The sequence below is a fragment of the Pleurodeles waltl genome, chromosome 7 (genome assembly GCF_031143425.1).
Source record: "Pleurodeles waltl isolate 20211129_DDA chromosome 7, aPleWal1.hap1.20221129, whole genome shotgun sequence".
NCBI lineage: Eukaryota > Metazoa > Chordata > Amphibia > Caudata > Salamandridae > Pleurodeles > Pleurodeles waltl.
This window is the reverse complement of record NC_090446.1, coordinates 192,851,766-192,865,010: the sequence shown is the minus strand read 5'-3', so window position 1 is coordinate 192,865,010 and position 13,245 is coordinate 192,851,766. Positions and strand designations below refer to the sequence as shown.

Here is a 13,245-nt window from a genome sequence, read left to right as displayed (position 1 = left end):
GCCCTTACATGTTCTCCTATCCTTGCTCTGAGTGGACGGATTGTACTCCCCATATAAAAGCAGTTGCATCTGCACGAAACAATATAAACCGCAAAAGATGTGTTGCAATTAATAATGGATCCAATCTTAAAAATATGTCCACTATTGTTTGTGAATTCCTTCTTACCATGGCACGCCCATTTGCATAACCCGCAATGTCCACATCTATGAAAACCCATACTATGAGTAAACAGCCAATCCTCTTTTCTTTTCATCAATGGGAAGCTCGGACTAAGGATATTTTTAAGGGATCTACCTCTACGGTATGTGATTTCTGGTTTACTGCTGACAACTCCCTTTAGTACCTCATCTTGTTGTAAGATATACCAATGCTTATGGACATATTTCTTCAACAATCTGGAAACACCAGTATAGTCTGTAACCAGTCTAACCTTATCAGTAGCCTTCCTCTGAGTAGAGCATTCCCTAGATCTAAGTGTATCACTCCTGGGAACATGTCTTATCCTGTGCTTTGCTCTGTCAACAATATGCCTCTGATAGCCTCTTTGTTCAAACTGTCTGCCCATATCTTTGATACATTCTTCAAATTCATCATTCCTACTACAATTGCGTCTTGCTCGTATCATTCCACCGTAGGATATTGATGGATTTGATGTCTTGGGTGGGCACTTCCTGCATGTAATATAGAATTACATGCTGTAGACTTCCTAAATAGTTTACTATGTATTCTATTGTCATCTATAAATAGTTCCACGTCCAAGAACTCAATGTTTTTGGCACTATACTGGTAACTAAATTTTATATTCATGTTATTAGAGTTAAGAAATTCACAAAATTCAGTAAGTCATTCAACACTACGTGTCCAAATCATAATGCAGCCATCAATATAATGCCCCCAATATAGTATATCTGTCTGCCAAAGGGCGGCATCTGGACCCCAGACCCACCTCTCCTCAAACAAGCCCATGAAAAGGTTTGCGTAGGAAGGGGGGAATCTGGAGCCCATCCCCACCCCTTGTTTTTGTCTGTTCCAATCCTGTTTGAAGAGGAAGAAATTATTGTTGAGTATTATATTAATCATTTCTAGTAACATTCTAGTATGTTTCCATAAAGTAGCAGGTTTCCTATTAAGAAACATCTCAATCGCTTGTAGCCCCAAATTGTGCTCTAGTCATGTATGTAATGAAACTACATCTAGAGTAACCAATAACATGTTTGACTCCCACTCCACATCATTCAAAATACTCAAGATATGTGTTGTGTCCTTGACGTACGAAGGAAGATTATTAACAATCGGTTGCAGGAACAGGTCTACATATTCTGATATTTTCTCAGTAGGTCCTGCAATGCCTGAGACAATGGGTCTCCCTGGTGGAAAAGGTAATTTTTAATGAATTTTTGGCAAAGTGTAGAGACACGGAAATCTAGGATGGTCCACAGCGAGATACAAACATTCATCTTTGCTCAAAAGGTTTTGCTGGTGCCAATCATTTAGTTTTGTATGTATCATACTGGTTAATCTGAATATCGGATTGTACAAGACTTTCTCATAGCACTGAACATCATTCAATTGAGTCTTAATTTCATCCTCATAGTCAGATCTGTTCATAATTACAACATTACCCCCTAGTTGTTACACAATATGGCAAACATAAAGGTGTACTTTCCACACCTAAGCCAGCATTAAACTCTTTGATCAGAAGGTTGAGCCAACAGGCTGTGGGTGAAATCAAACTTACTAAACGTCACCTTTCCCTCACCTCTGAGCTCCTCCCAGGGCCATCAGACCCGCCACCAGAACGCATTAACTTTTCTCATAATGTGCTTCAGGCATCATCCTTGCTATCTCCAAATCAAATAGCCACCAATAATTAATCTAGGGCTACCTATGGCCTAACCCAGAGCCAGGACACTAGCGGCCTCTCTGAAGAAGGCCCTCTAGTCAAACGCTAAAGGTGTTCTCCTGCTTCCAAAACTAAACCACTATGCACAAGAGTCCGGTCCGTCGATCCATCCCTGGGCCACTCGACTTAGAGGACGTGCCCCATTAGAGTATGATTGATGATCTCACAGCTTTGGTTAAACTTCTCTTTATTGTACTTAGCCCTTCCTGCAGTGCCATCCTCAAATGTTTAGCTTTCCTCCTCCTATTTCTTACTGAATTTGTTTTTGCTGGCCTTAAGACTCTGTGCACTTTCCCACTAAAGTTCTTGTGCTCTTGTCTTATCCCCCAATTGGCATATTTAACTTACTTGTAAGTCCCTAGTACAGTGCACTACATGTGCCCAGGGCCTGTAGACTAAATGCTATTAGTGGGCCTGCAGCCCTGATTGTGCCACACACTTAAGTAACCTTTTAAACATGACGCAGGCCTGCCATTGCAGAGCCTGTGCGTGTGGTTTAAACTCCCAGGTTGACCTGGCAAAATAAACCTTTTGCCAGTCCCAAACCTTTCTTTTTAATAGATATAAGTCAGTCTTAGGGTAGGCCTTAGAAAGCCCTAAAGGCAATGTGTAATGTACTTGAAAAGTAGGACATATACATTTTAGTTTTACATGGCCTGATATTAAAAAAACTCAAATTCGTCTTTCACTACTGCAAGGCCTATCTTCGCAATAGGATAACAGTAAAGTTGCCTTATTACATTTTATAAGCGTAATTTCCAAATGAGAAGAGATAATTCCTTCAAGTTTGGTGTCTCTCGAATCACAATTTAAAATCCTAACTTATGGTGAAGTCAGATTTTAAATTGCAGTCCTGAAAATTCCACTTTTAGAAAGTTTGCATTTTCTGCCTTAACCATTTTGGTGCCTGCATTCTGTCTCTGGCCACAAGACTGGGTGTAGTTAGCAGTTGGGCTTTGTGTATTTCTCCTAGACAGCCACACACAATGGGATTTTAGGCGTGACTTATTGGGCCATTGCAGGCAGGATGGGAGGGAGGGAGTTGGACTCAACCTTATGTATACCTAAATAGGATGTGCCCTTTCCACACACAAAAGTCCTAACAACATTGCATTGTCACTTCAGACAGCTTGGAGCCACGGCAGGGGAAGTCAATAATTCATTGCACTTCAAAACCACTGTGTAGAAGTTTCTCCCACCTTCCAGTACCAGGGTACCAGTGTATAAACTGGACCTCAGATACTACCACTTCAGTACGCTTCTGGAACTGTGGATAGTCTGCCATGAAAAAGTACTACTGTGCTGTGGAAAGGACTGCCACTCTGCTAGAATGCTACTTTGAAGGAACATCTGCTTTGCTGACCTGATGCCTGCTGCCCTCTTGACCAGGGAAAAAGAACTGGACCTTTAGCTCTATCCTGAACCCAGAGTGGCTCAAAGGGTTAGTCTGCTGGCCTCCTGATCTGAGCCTCCGTGCATAATAGGCTCTTCACAGCTGCTGGACCCATCTTCAATGAGTTCCTTACCCCTAGGAGGTGCTTATCGGGTCTAGGGCCTTTGGTGTGGCTCTTGAGCTCTTATATTCAAGCTTTTGGGCTCTTTGTGACCGGGATGGGCCTATTTGCACCGGAACCACTTCACTCACACGGAAAATCAGCATGAGCTGCCACAAGGCTGTCTCTTCTCACAGCAAGTATCATCGGCATGCATGGATCGGAAACATGAGACTCCAGCTTGCCCATCTGTGATGTGAGGCTTGCTCCTCGCGCTGCCCACCATTGCCAGAGATGCTGTCCTTGCTCCTAGTGAACTTCTTCCATGTGAACTGTACCATTGGCACAAAACTTGAGAAGGTAATGCTTCAGCTGGACTAATCTGGGAATGTATACGACTGGTGCTCCATCGCTGTCTGCTTGAACTTTTGACTTTGACCCAGTTCAACATGACCAGCATTTAGCGTTTTATGCTTGTAGGCACTAAATTGCAGTTCATTCTTTAAAAATTCTTAACTCCGGATCTACTGATTGGATTTTTACTGTTTTGGTCTTGGTTTGTTTATTAAATGTTGCTCTGTTGTTCTAGCCTGGTGTGGATCCGTTTGTGTGGTGTTGTCACAGATTTATTGTTTGAAGTGTTACACAAATAAATTACATTGCCTCTGAGTTAAGCCTGACTGCGTTGTGCCAAGCTACCAGGGGATTGAGCACAGGTTATTGTGGGGTTTGGATGTGCCTTACCTTTACTAGGATTGTGGTTGCTGCTTGACCAGGGCTCAAACCCACCCAACCAGTAACCCAATTTCTAACACTCCTCCAACCAAATGAAGAGTGAATGGAGGCCATGGAGCAGAAATTATGCAACTTACCCCTCTCTGTGACACAGGTTGACCCCTAGCCGAAATATCACATGGCAACCAGTGATCTGCCCCTAGCTGTCTGGAGAGATGCTGTTCACTCCCCGTGGTAACCGCAGCAGCAATAGTCCCCCATGAAGGATGGGGGATGTCAGCTGCCCTCAACCAGCACCTAGTAATGTCTTTAGTGATACCACCTGGACAAGCACCAATAGCAGGGCTTAGGAGTCCAGCAAGAATCAACCTGGTTCTATATCATACGCATACTATAGGCTTTGGGAAGCGGGAGGTAACAGCTTCTCAAAGGAAAGGGCTGGAACATCCCTACTCCCTTGCGGCTATGTTATTAACTTACCTCCACTGATTGTCCCAACATAGTAGTTTTGACCCATGTCCCCACCTGCGTGAGAAGGCAGCGGAATCATTCACTTGCTTTAGGCATAAAGTACTCCTTTGGCTTCATTCCAAATTGTATTTCCCAGTCTGAATTATTCATGACATTTTGATGGTCCATAGGATAGATTTGGTGGGCCTGTTAGAAAAAAAAACCTAGGGGGAGTCTGTGTGAATGTCAATTTTAAACATCCAAGGCATGCACACATTGTGCTCTCAAAGCACAGTCAACCCATCATGCAAGGGCATAGCATAAACCCACTTCCTTTAGGCTATTTTTATTGCCTTCTCCAAATACGCCAATCCACATTGCCTAAAGCATGAACTACATGCCAGCCTTCTTCCAAATGTCCACTGCTAATCTCTTTCGCCCGGTCTAGCTTTACGGAGAATAATTGATTGGTCCACGTTTTGAGTGAGCAGTCTCAAGGATCCATAACTTCTTGTGTGTGACACAAGCAGAGGGATGTAATGCTCCATTCCATTTCCACAGAAAACAAAATAGCTCTTCCACTACTAGTAAACAAAACCTGTGCAAAAGACACTGTTGTTGTACTCAAAAGACTGATTTAACTTTGGCTCTTGGACTAATATTTGTGAAAAAAGTGCAGGTTGGGTATCTAACCGAACCTCAAGGAGGGCAAGCACCTGAAGATTCAGTATCATCACTTCTTGCTTCCTTCATTTGTAATCCAGATGCTGACACAGCTGGTGTTGTATCTGCAAGAGTCACCCCTGCTGGTGTCCAGACAGATTCTACCTCACTTTTTTATGCTTGTGCCAGATCATTTAGGGATTATGAGGACTTTCTCCCATTCCATTCTATTCCCCTAAACTGTTCCCGCCACTGTCAAAGGACACCCCCAGGAGACCTACCAAACATCAACCACCAGTGGGCAGTAGATAGTTTTTGCAGAGCTCACAGAAAATCCCCTGGTTAGTTTGCATTAAAGGGACTTTCACTAGCTTGGGATTGGGAAGGTTTCAGGAGAACCCTTCAGATATTGACAGCACTGGCAAATGTTTCACCAAACAAGTCTATTAGGAGAATTTTATCTGAAAGAGAGACCTCTGATTTTTAAGGCAGTAAGACCCAGGCCTTTGTCTTGTACAAAAACAAATTTAAATTTGAGGAAGCCATTGATTATATTTGCCGGATTCAGGCACATTTGCTTTTCTTGCAGTTTCAATATGATGTTCTTACTTTACTATCTAGTAATTAATAGGTCGACTGATAAGTGATCACTTTGTCCTATCTGTTGCTCAATAGATGAATCAGAAAGGCATTTTCTGTTCTTCTCCAAGGAATACTCCAGACAGAGATCCAGATGGCTCACACTAATTTGTTGATCCTCAGGGCTGTCTGATTCCATCAACTCATTGAAAATATGTAAAAGTGATACAAGGCAACCGTGGTGTTTGCAGTAGCTAAATTCATTATGTCAGCATGGGCAATGCAACAGAGGTTTATGGGCTTAGTGTAGACTCTCAATGCGAGGCTATAGTGAATGCTGGATATGTTTTGTCCTGCCTACTAACGGTTTACATTTTATGATTCACGATTAATGCTTGATGGTCACCGCTGTTTGTAATATTTTTTCATTTTATTGTTATAAATTTCACACTTGAATACAGTTACCAATGAATGCGATCTAATTGTGGTTTTGCCTTTTAAATTAAATTGCTTTTTTTAATCTGTTTATTTTATTCAACATTTTTATCTTTATATTTGTTGATGAACTATTGAATCCACACTGACAATAAATTGATTGAGTGAATAAGAATCCATGTTAATTTTATAAAGAGGATGCTATTGTCAAAATAATACAATTTTTAGATTAAATACATTGATTTCAAAAGGCTTTGAAAACATCTGTGACAGCATTTTCAAATAAGAAGCAAAGCACAACTACAGCATTTTTCTCAATGCCCATTGGTGAAGAGGAGATGTTGGCTGTATTAAGACTATGATTATAGCATATCACATTCCACTATCTAATGTACTAGCATGATCAACAAGTTTACATTTCTGAAGAGCCACCAAGGAAAATGAACAGTCTGTCAAATGGCAATTAAACTGAGTCAATGTTGGTAATCTGCTAGAGGTGTTTCAAAAACAATTTAATATCTGGACATTGGAAGAACATGTGCACTGTATCACTAATATCACTGTTACATGACAAACATGTATCAATATTTTCACTTTAAATAGGGAGTAGAGGGTTAAAATAATCTATTATAAAAGAAGTGCAATGTTTGAGTGGAACTTGCTGAGCAAGATGTTGAATTAATTTTTGACCACATTGTCTTCTTAACAGAGATAACTAGGGTTGATTAAAGGTCCTCTTCCCAAAATAGTTCAACCTTCATTTTAGCCCTTTCTGTATTGTAATCTATATTTTATATGTGTTTGAGAAGATTTTTAGTGTCTGTGGAAAAAATATTTTTTTGGAGCGACACCTCAACCTCCTTGTGTATGATAGAAGGATCTGGCAATATTTGATTAAGAGCTGCTTATAGCAAATCATATTTACTAGGGATATCAAACTTTTGTTTTATTTCTTGAAGAGAGAGAAACTTGGTATTTGAAATTTATTGACTAAATATTCAAGGTGCCTTCTTCCATTGAGTCATGTCAGCATAATACGCTGTTGGTAATCTTAATCTTTGACATACCAAGAGGAAGGATGTGTTAGACTCTGGACCTTAGAGTAATTATATATAAGAAAAGGTCTCCCATCCACCTTGCAATGGTTTACAACAGGCTATTATTTGCTTAAAAACATTTGAGGAAATCTTACTGGACCATGGATAGAAAAAAATGCTATTTGATAGCATCACCATTTCAATAGATAAAAAGAAAGGCAACCACTTATTGGAGACAGCATACATTTTATTTCAAACCTCTGTTAAGTTAGTTACTCAATCTTATTGTCTTCATGCCATCAATTTTGCAGTGAAGAGAGCACCTTGTCAGCACTACACGTTCACGTTTACTTACAACCTGTACAGCAAGGAAGTGCCTTCCTCTACCTCTCATATCATCTAGAGGGATTCGCCCTTCACAGGTAACACCATTTTTCATCTATATTATGTTCTGCCCATTAAGCAAACACTTTTTTTCATATATATCATTTATTTGGTATCCTTAAGGGCCTCCTAGCAGTTCAGAATACCTGTGCAGGTTTGAGTGCATTGTCAGGGCACTCACCTAGGGGAAGGGACGTGGGGGAGTGGAGTCAAGGGTGGTTGGGTCCAGCTCCCGGGGGGACCCTGTGATGAGTGGGGCTCAACAGGTTGGTGTGGGTCGGTGAGGGAAGAAGCTCCGGTAGAAAAGTTCTGAAGCATTGCATTTTTCAGAGAATAACCATAAATCAATCAATCAAATCATTTCTTAAGCGCACTACTCACCCGGTAGGGTCTAAAGGCGCTGGGGGTGATGTTTACTGTCTGAAAAGCCATGTTTTTAGGTGATTTCTGAAGGTTAGGAGGTCCTGGGTCTTGCGTAGGTTGGTGGGGAGGGAGTTTCAGGTCTTGGCGGCAAGGTGGGAGAAGGATCTGCCGCCAGAGATGGCGCATTGGATGCGAGGGCCTGTAGCGAAGGCGAGGTCGGCGGAGCGGAGCTGTCGAGTTGGTATGTGGAAGTTAACTCATTCGTTGAGGTAGGCCGGTCCAGTGTCGTGGAGGGCTTTGTGAGCGTGGACGAGGACTTTGAAAATGATCCTTTTAGTGATGGGCAACCAGTGTAGGGATCTGAGGTGGGTGGATATGTGTTCGTGGCGCGGGAGGTTGAGGATGAGACGTACAGCTGCGTTCTGTATCCGCTGGAGTTTTCTTTGAAGCTTGGCTGTGGTCTTTGCGTAGAGGGCGTTGCCGTAGTCCAGTCTGCTGCTAATGAGGGCGTGGGTGACTGTTCTTCTTGTTTCTAAAGGAATCCATTTGAAAGTCTTGTGTAGCATGCAAAGGGTGTTGAAGCAGGAGGATGATATGGTGTTGATTTGCTGGGTCATGGAGAGAGATGAGTCCAGTACGATGCCAAGGTTGCGTGTGTGGGTGGTGGGTGTTGGGGACGGTCCGAGGGTGGTGGCCCACCAGGAGTCGTTCCATGCTGTCTTGTTGGGGCCGAAGATGACCATCAATGAATTGATACATGACGATTTTCAATTTTTTAGGCCACTGGGAGGTAGGGAAAAAAAATCAGAATTACGGCCAGAATATTCTTTATGAATCATGGAGAATCTCAACTACGCCTTAGTGAATTAAGAAGTTTTAGTATTGCATTCTGTAATGTCAATTATAATAATAATCAATCTAAATTTAGGTCCATATTGGTGTGGCTGAAAATATCTAAAGTTTAGGTTATTCTTCCCCAAGACACCCATCTCCAGCCCATAGCGAAGCAGCCTAGCATCTCTAGATTTATCTTACATGCGTATTTCGCATCCACCAGTGCTGCCAGTTAGGGAGTTGGCAGTATTGATCTTCCAATATCTTATATGTGAGGTGTAGCAGGTGTTAAGAGATCCCAGGGAAAGATGGATTGTTGAGCTTTAGCTCATTCGTTTAGCTTTTATGGTCCATTTGAAGACAATGTTTTCCTCCCTTAAAGAAGTTTATAAACTCATGACGTAATTAGCGGGGCTTGTGGTTTTAGGGAGGATTTCAATGTGTTATACATGATGTCAGACTGGATTGTACACACATTAACAAGCAGTATAGTAAACCAAGGTTATCTCGCTTTTTGGCTAAATTGAGAGCCGATTTTACACTAATTGATCCTTGATGGGCTAACTATCCTCCATGGAGAGACTATACCATTGGCGTAAAAGCAAAACAGGTATAATAGCGAATCCCTTCTCTGACCACTCAACCCTATTCTTAGAAGTATTATTGGGGGATCAGAGGGCTGAACGGCCTAGATGTTGCTTTGATAAGTCATTAGTAGCGGACGAAAATTGTGTTTTGATGATGCTCCTTGCCATAGATGAATTTCTCGAAAGAAATATAGGCACAGCTCCATCTTTAGCAGTTTGGGGTGCCCTAAAGGCCTTTATTCAGGTAGAAGCAATCTCATGTAGGGCACAAATAAATAAACAAAGGAAAGAACAGTCCTCATCCCTTCAGCCTGAACACGATCTGGCCACACTCAAGTACTGTTAACGTTGTAAACACACTACTAGAGCCAACATACTACAAGTGCTTCAAAAATTTAAAGATCACTATATGTCTAGAGAAATAGTTAGTCAAAATACATGCTTCCAGAAAAGTTAAAAAGAAAGCTAGCATGCAGGGTGCTTTTTGGCATTGTCAGTGAAGAAAAGAAGAAAAAACAAGATTATTAATGCAATATACAATATGACATTGACTTAAATGGTCAGCCTAATTTAACCCACAAAGTTTTTCTTGATCATTACACAGATCGCTATGCATTGGCTAACAAATCTACCCTCAAGCATATTGAAGCATTCTTGCATTAAATTCAGCTTTCTGTTCTAGCTAGTGACTGCCACTGTCCCCATTTGATTAGCTAAGGTAAAGGATGCGATAAATTCACCTCCCAATGCGAAAGCTTGGGGGAGTGATGGCCTTCCGGCTGAAGTATATAAGCTATTTGAAACTCAAGTGGCCAAATTCCTACAGATCATTTTTAATGAAATTTTTGAAGGCTGTGATCTACCAAGCTCATTCACAGGAGCAGTGATCATTAGTTTCCTTAAAAAGGATAAACCTCCTGAGAAACCATGCTCGTACCACCCAATCTGCCTTTTGTACAGCGACTATAAAATCTTCACATAAATCATTACGATCAGGCTTGTCTCTTCAGGACAAACTTTGGTCCATTGAGACCAAAGCAAATTTCTACCTATTAGGCACATTTAATCCAATGCCAAAGTTTTGCTACAGGACATCCATTACTACTAAGCAAATAGTACAAAGGCAGCCATAAGTATGTCTGATGCTGAAAAAGCTTTCCTTTTATCCGCTCATTCGTGCTGCAGCAGTTAACATCCATTCAGATTGCTTTTATCTCCAACAGATGATGAGCCAGGCTGATATCAGGATTCTTGTTTTTTCAAAAGTACCAAAATTACCTAAGTGCACTAGATATTAGCTTCTCTACATTCTGGCCTTCAGATCTGAGAAACTAAAATATGAGTTTCAGATTCTCCAGGTCATTCCTCCATATGCATAAGAGACTGCTCTCGCATAGGAGCACAACTTGAGACGGCAATCATTAAGTGGTGGGAAAGTGTGAGATTCCACAGGCTCAGTGACTTCTTGCTGACCAGTGCAGTGAAGTCCTGAGAACAACTGGTTTCTAATAATCCGACCGTCCCCTCCAAACTGGCATTCTCCTAGTTACAAATTAGTCATTTCCTTCAAACAAATGGACAAGCTTCTAACACATGTGCCGAGGATATTGGTAAAGCTTATTTCATGACCTGTCTCAAAGGAACTGGCAATTGGTATAGTCAGCTTTACCCGAAATTATGGGAGCGAGTGGTTCCTCCATTTTTTAATAAAGTAGCGGCCTCCACAGAAAGCAAGATCAGCTAATGCACGTGGGCCTGGTAAATCAAAGCTTCTATCCATAGTTGCTTCTTTAATTGTTTAAAATCCCTCCCCAGACTACAAGGTGATTATTTGCACAGGACATCAACTTCAAGGAGATAGATTTCCAATATTACATCTGAACCTCATAAGGACCGTAAACATTCATGAATGAGTAAGATATACATATAAGGTTTGCACTAAGAATTAACCATCTTCCCTTTTCACCAGTTCCATGATTATGTAAGTCAGTGTTAAAACTTTATTAAAATGAATAATTACTCTATCCTTTTTTTCCTAACAGGAGAAGAATAGACATTACCTACCTGGAATGTTTAACCAGTTTACATCTTCAGCTATAATATGAGTTTCTGGTGGCATTGCAATATGACATCTAGCTTTAGACGGATGAGTAGGAACTCTTTGACATTCTACTGATTTTCATTAACCAATAACGTTCAACAAGACAATACTAAGACTATCCATTGATCAAGACAAAGAAAAATAACACAGAACAAAATGGCAAACATAAGCCGAAGCTATATGAGTAGTAGGCAAAAGTAGGGAGTACAAAGAGCTTAAATCTAAATACTTAATTCCAATTGTTGTAAGGCAAAGGAAAGTAGAAGAAGCTCCAAAACCTAAATCAGTATTCAGTGCAAATCCCTAGAATGTGGACAAAATAGTATGGTGAGATGTCCAGCGTGCCATAGTAATGTAGTTAAAGTGGACATAAAATTGAAAATATGGAGTGTTGAAACAAATGCATATATGGCCTTCCTGTACTCCTGATACACTAGAAGTAATTAATGATGAGTCTAACAAAAGTGGGAAAAAGATTAAACTTGGAAACAACACAACCTTGAGTTTTGAGAAACATTGTTTTAATTAACTAACGCCAATGACAGAAAGATGAGCGTAGAAGAACTCTGGTAAGACAGAGTACAATTAAAATATGACAACAGTAAAAGACATGAAGAACATCAACTAAACCCATCAATGCAAAAAAGAGACATGTTGTAAGAAAGAAATACAAGTAGAATCAATTCCAAGCAAGAAAGAATATTAGGAAGAAAACTACAAAGAAAAAGAATGTAAGCACAATAAAAGCACAGTTCAAACACTTATGGTAAAGCAGACTAGTAATTGGGTTGAACTGAAAACCCTATTGCTTCTCCTTTATGGAGCGGAATAAATCCTCCCAATTGCTTAGGAAATTCTAAAGTAGTGTTCATATCTCTATATGTAACTTTAAATCAAATGGATGTATCATACCTTATCTACGGTTGATGGAGCTTAAGTCTGGAAAAATGCCAAAAAATCCTTCCTTCTACTCACTGTTACTCTGGAAACGTCATGAAACATCCTGAAAAGTAATTATTCTAAATTCCTTGAATTGGCATCAATTTGCCTTCTGAGGCGGCAGCCCAAATGGCTAAATTCAGTGCCATCCATTCAGGAAAATAAATCAAGCAATGAATGTTTGAAAAACAAAAACAAAATGGCAGGCGAGGTGAGCCTGTCTGACTAGCAGTGGAGCCCAACCAAAAGATGTATTTCAAGACCAAGAATTGTTCCTAAAACTTTATAAGCTGCTCCCCAGCCACTCAGCTGTCAAATCTTCACTATTGAAAAGTCTCACATGTGCAGGCCAATGTTTTTGTCTCTAGTAGTTGCTCTAGGTATACAAGAGATTTAAATCTAGGTGCCCATATTGCAGGTACCCAGACCACAACCTTCTATTCTCAATTTGATTTATCACTCATTTTAAGTACTTAAAAATATGCTTTCACATATGTGGTGGCAAATGAACATAACAATATAGGAATAAATGCCAACAACCATATTTTAGTTGAAGCTACATGTATGGTATAAAAGTGCAAAACTCTGCCCGGGGATACATGGCTGAGTGAAGGAATAATTGCGACTCTGTTGGGAGATAAGGAGGTACTAATTATACTCACCTTCTATCCTCAACCAAACACTGCAAGAATCAAGAGCTATACATTTGTGATTGAGTAGAGTTGCTTTACGAAACCACGA

General features: G+C 40.6%; 1 protein-coding gene across 5 annotated transcripts in view; it reads left to right on the top strand.

The window, feature by feature from the left end:
- Window positions 1-13,245, top strand: part of LOC138247224 (adenosine deaminase-like) — a 206,377-nt gene that overhangs the window by 41,799 nt on the left and 151,333 nt on the right. Inside the window, exon 2 of one of the 5 annotated variants that reach the window (XM_069201958.1) lies at window positions 7,608-7,718. The exons of 3 other annotated variants lie outside the window; for them this stretch is intronic. The gene's annotated coding sequence lies outside the window, so the exon portion shown is untranslated. Of the gene's footprint in view, window positions 1-7,607; window positions 7,719-13,245 lie in introns of those variants that run through there. One more of the 5 variants, XM_069201960.1, reaches the window with a different exon arrangement.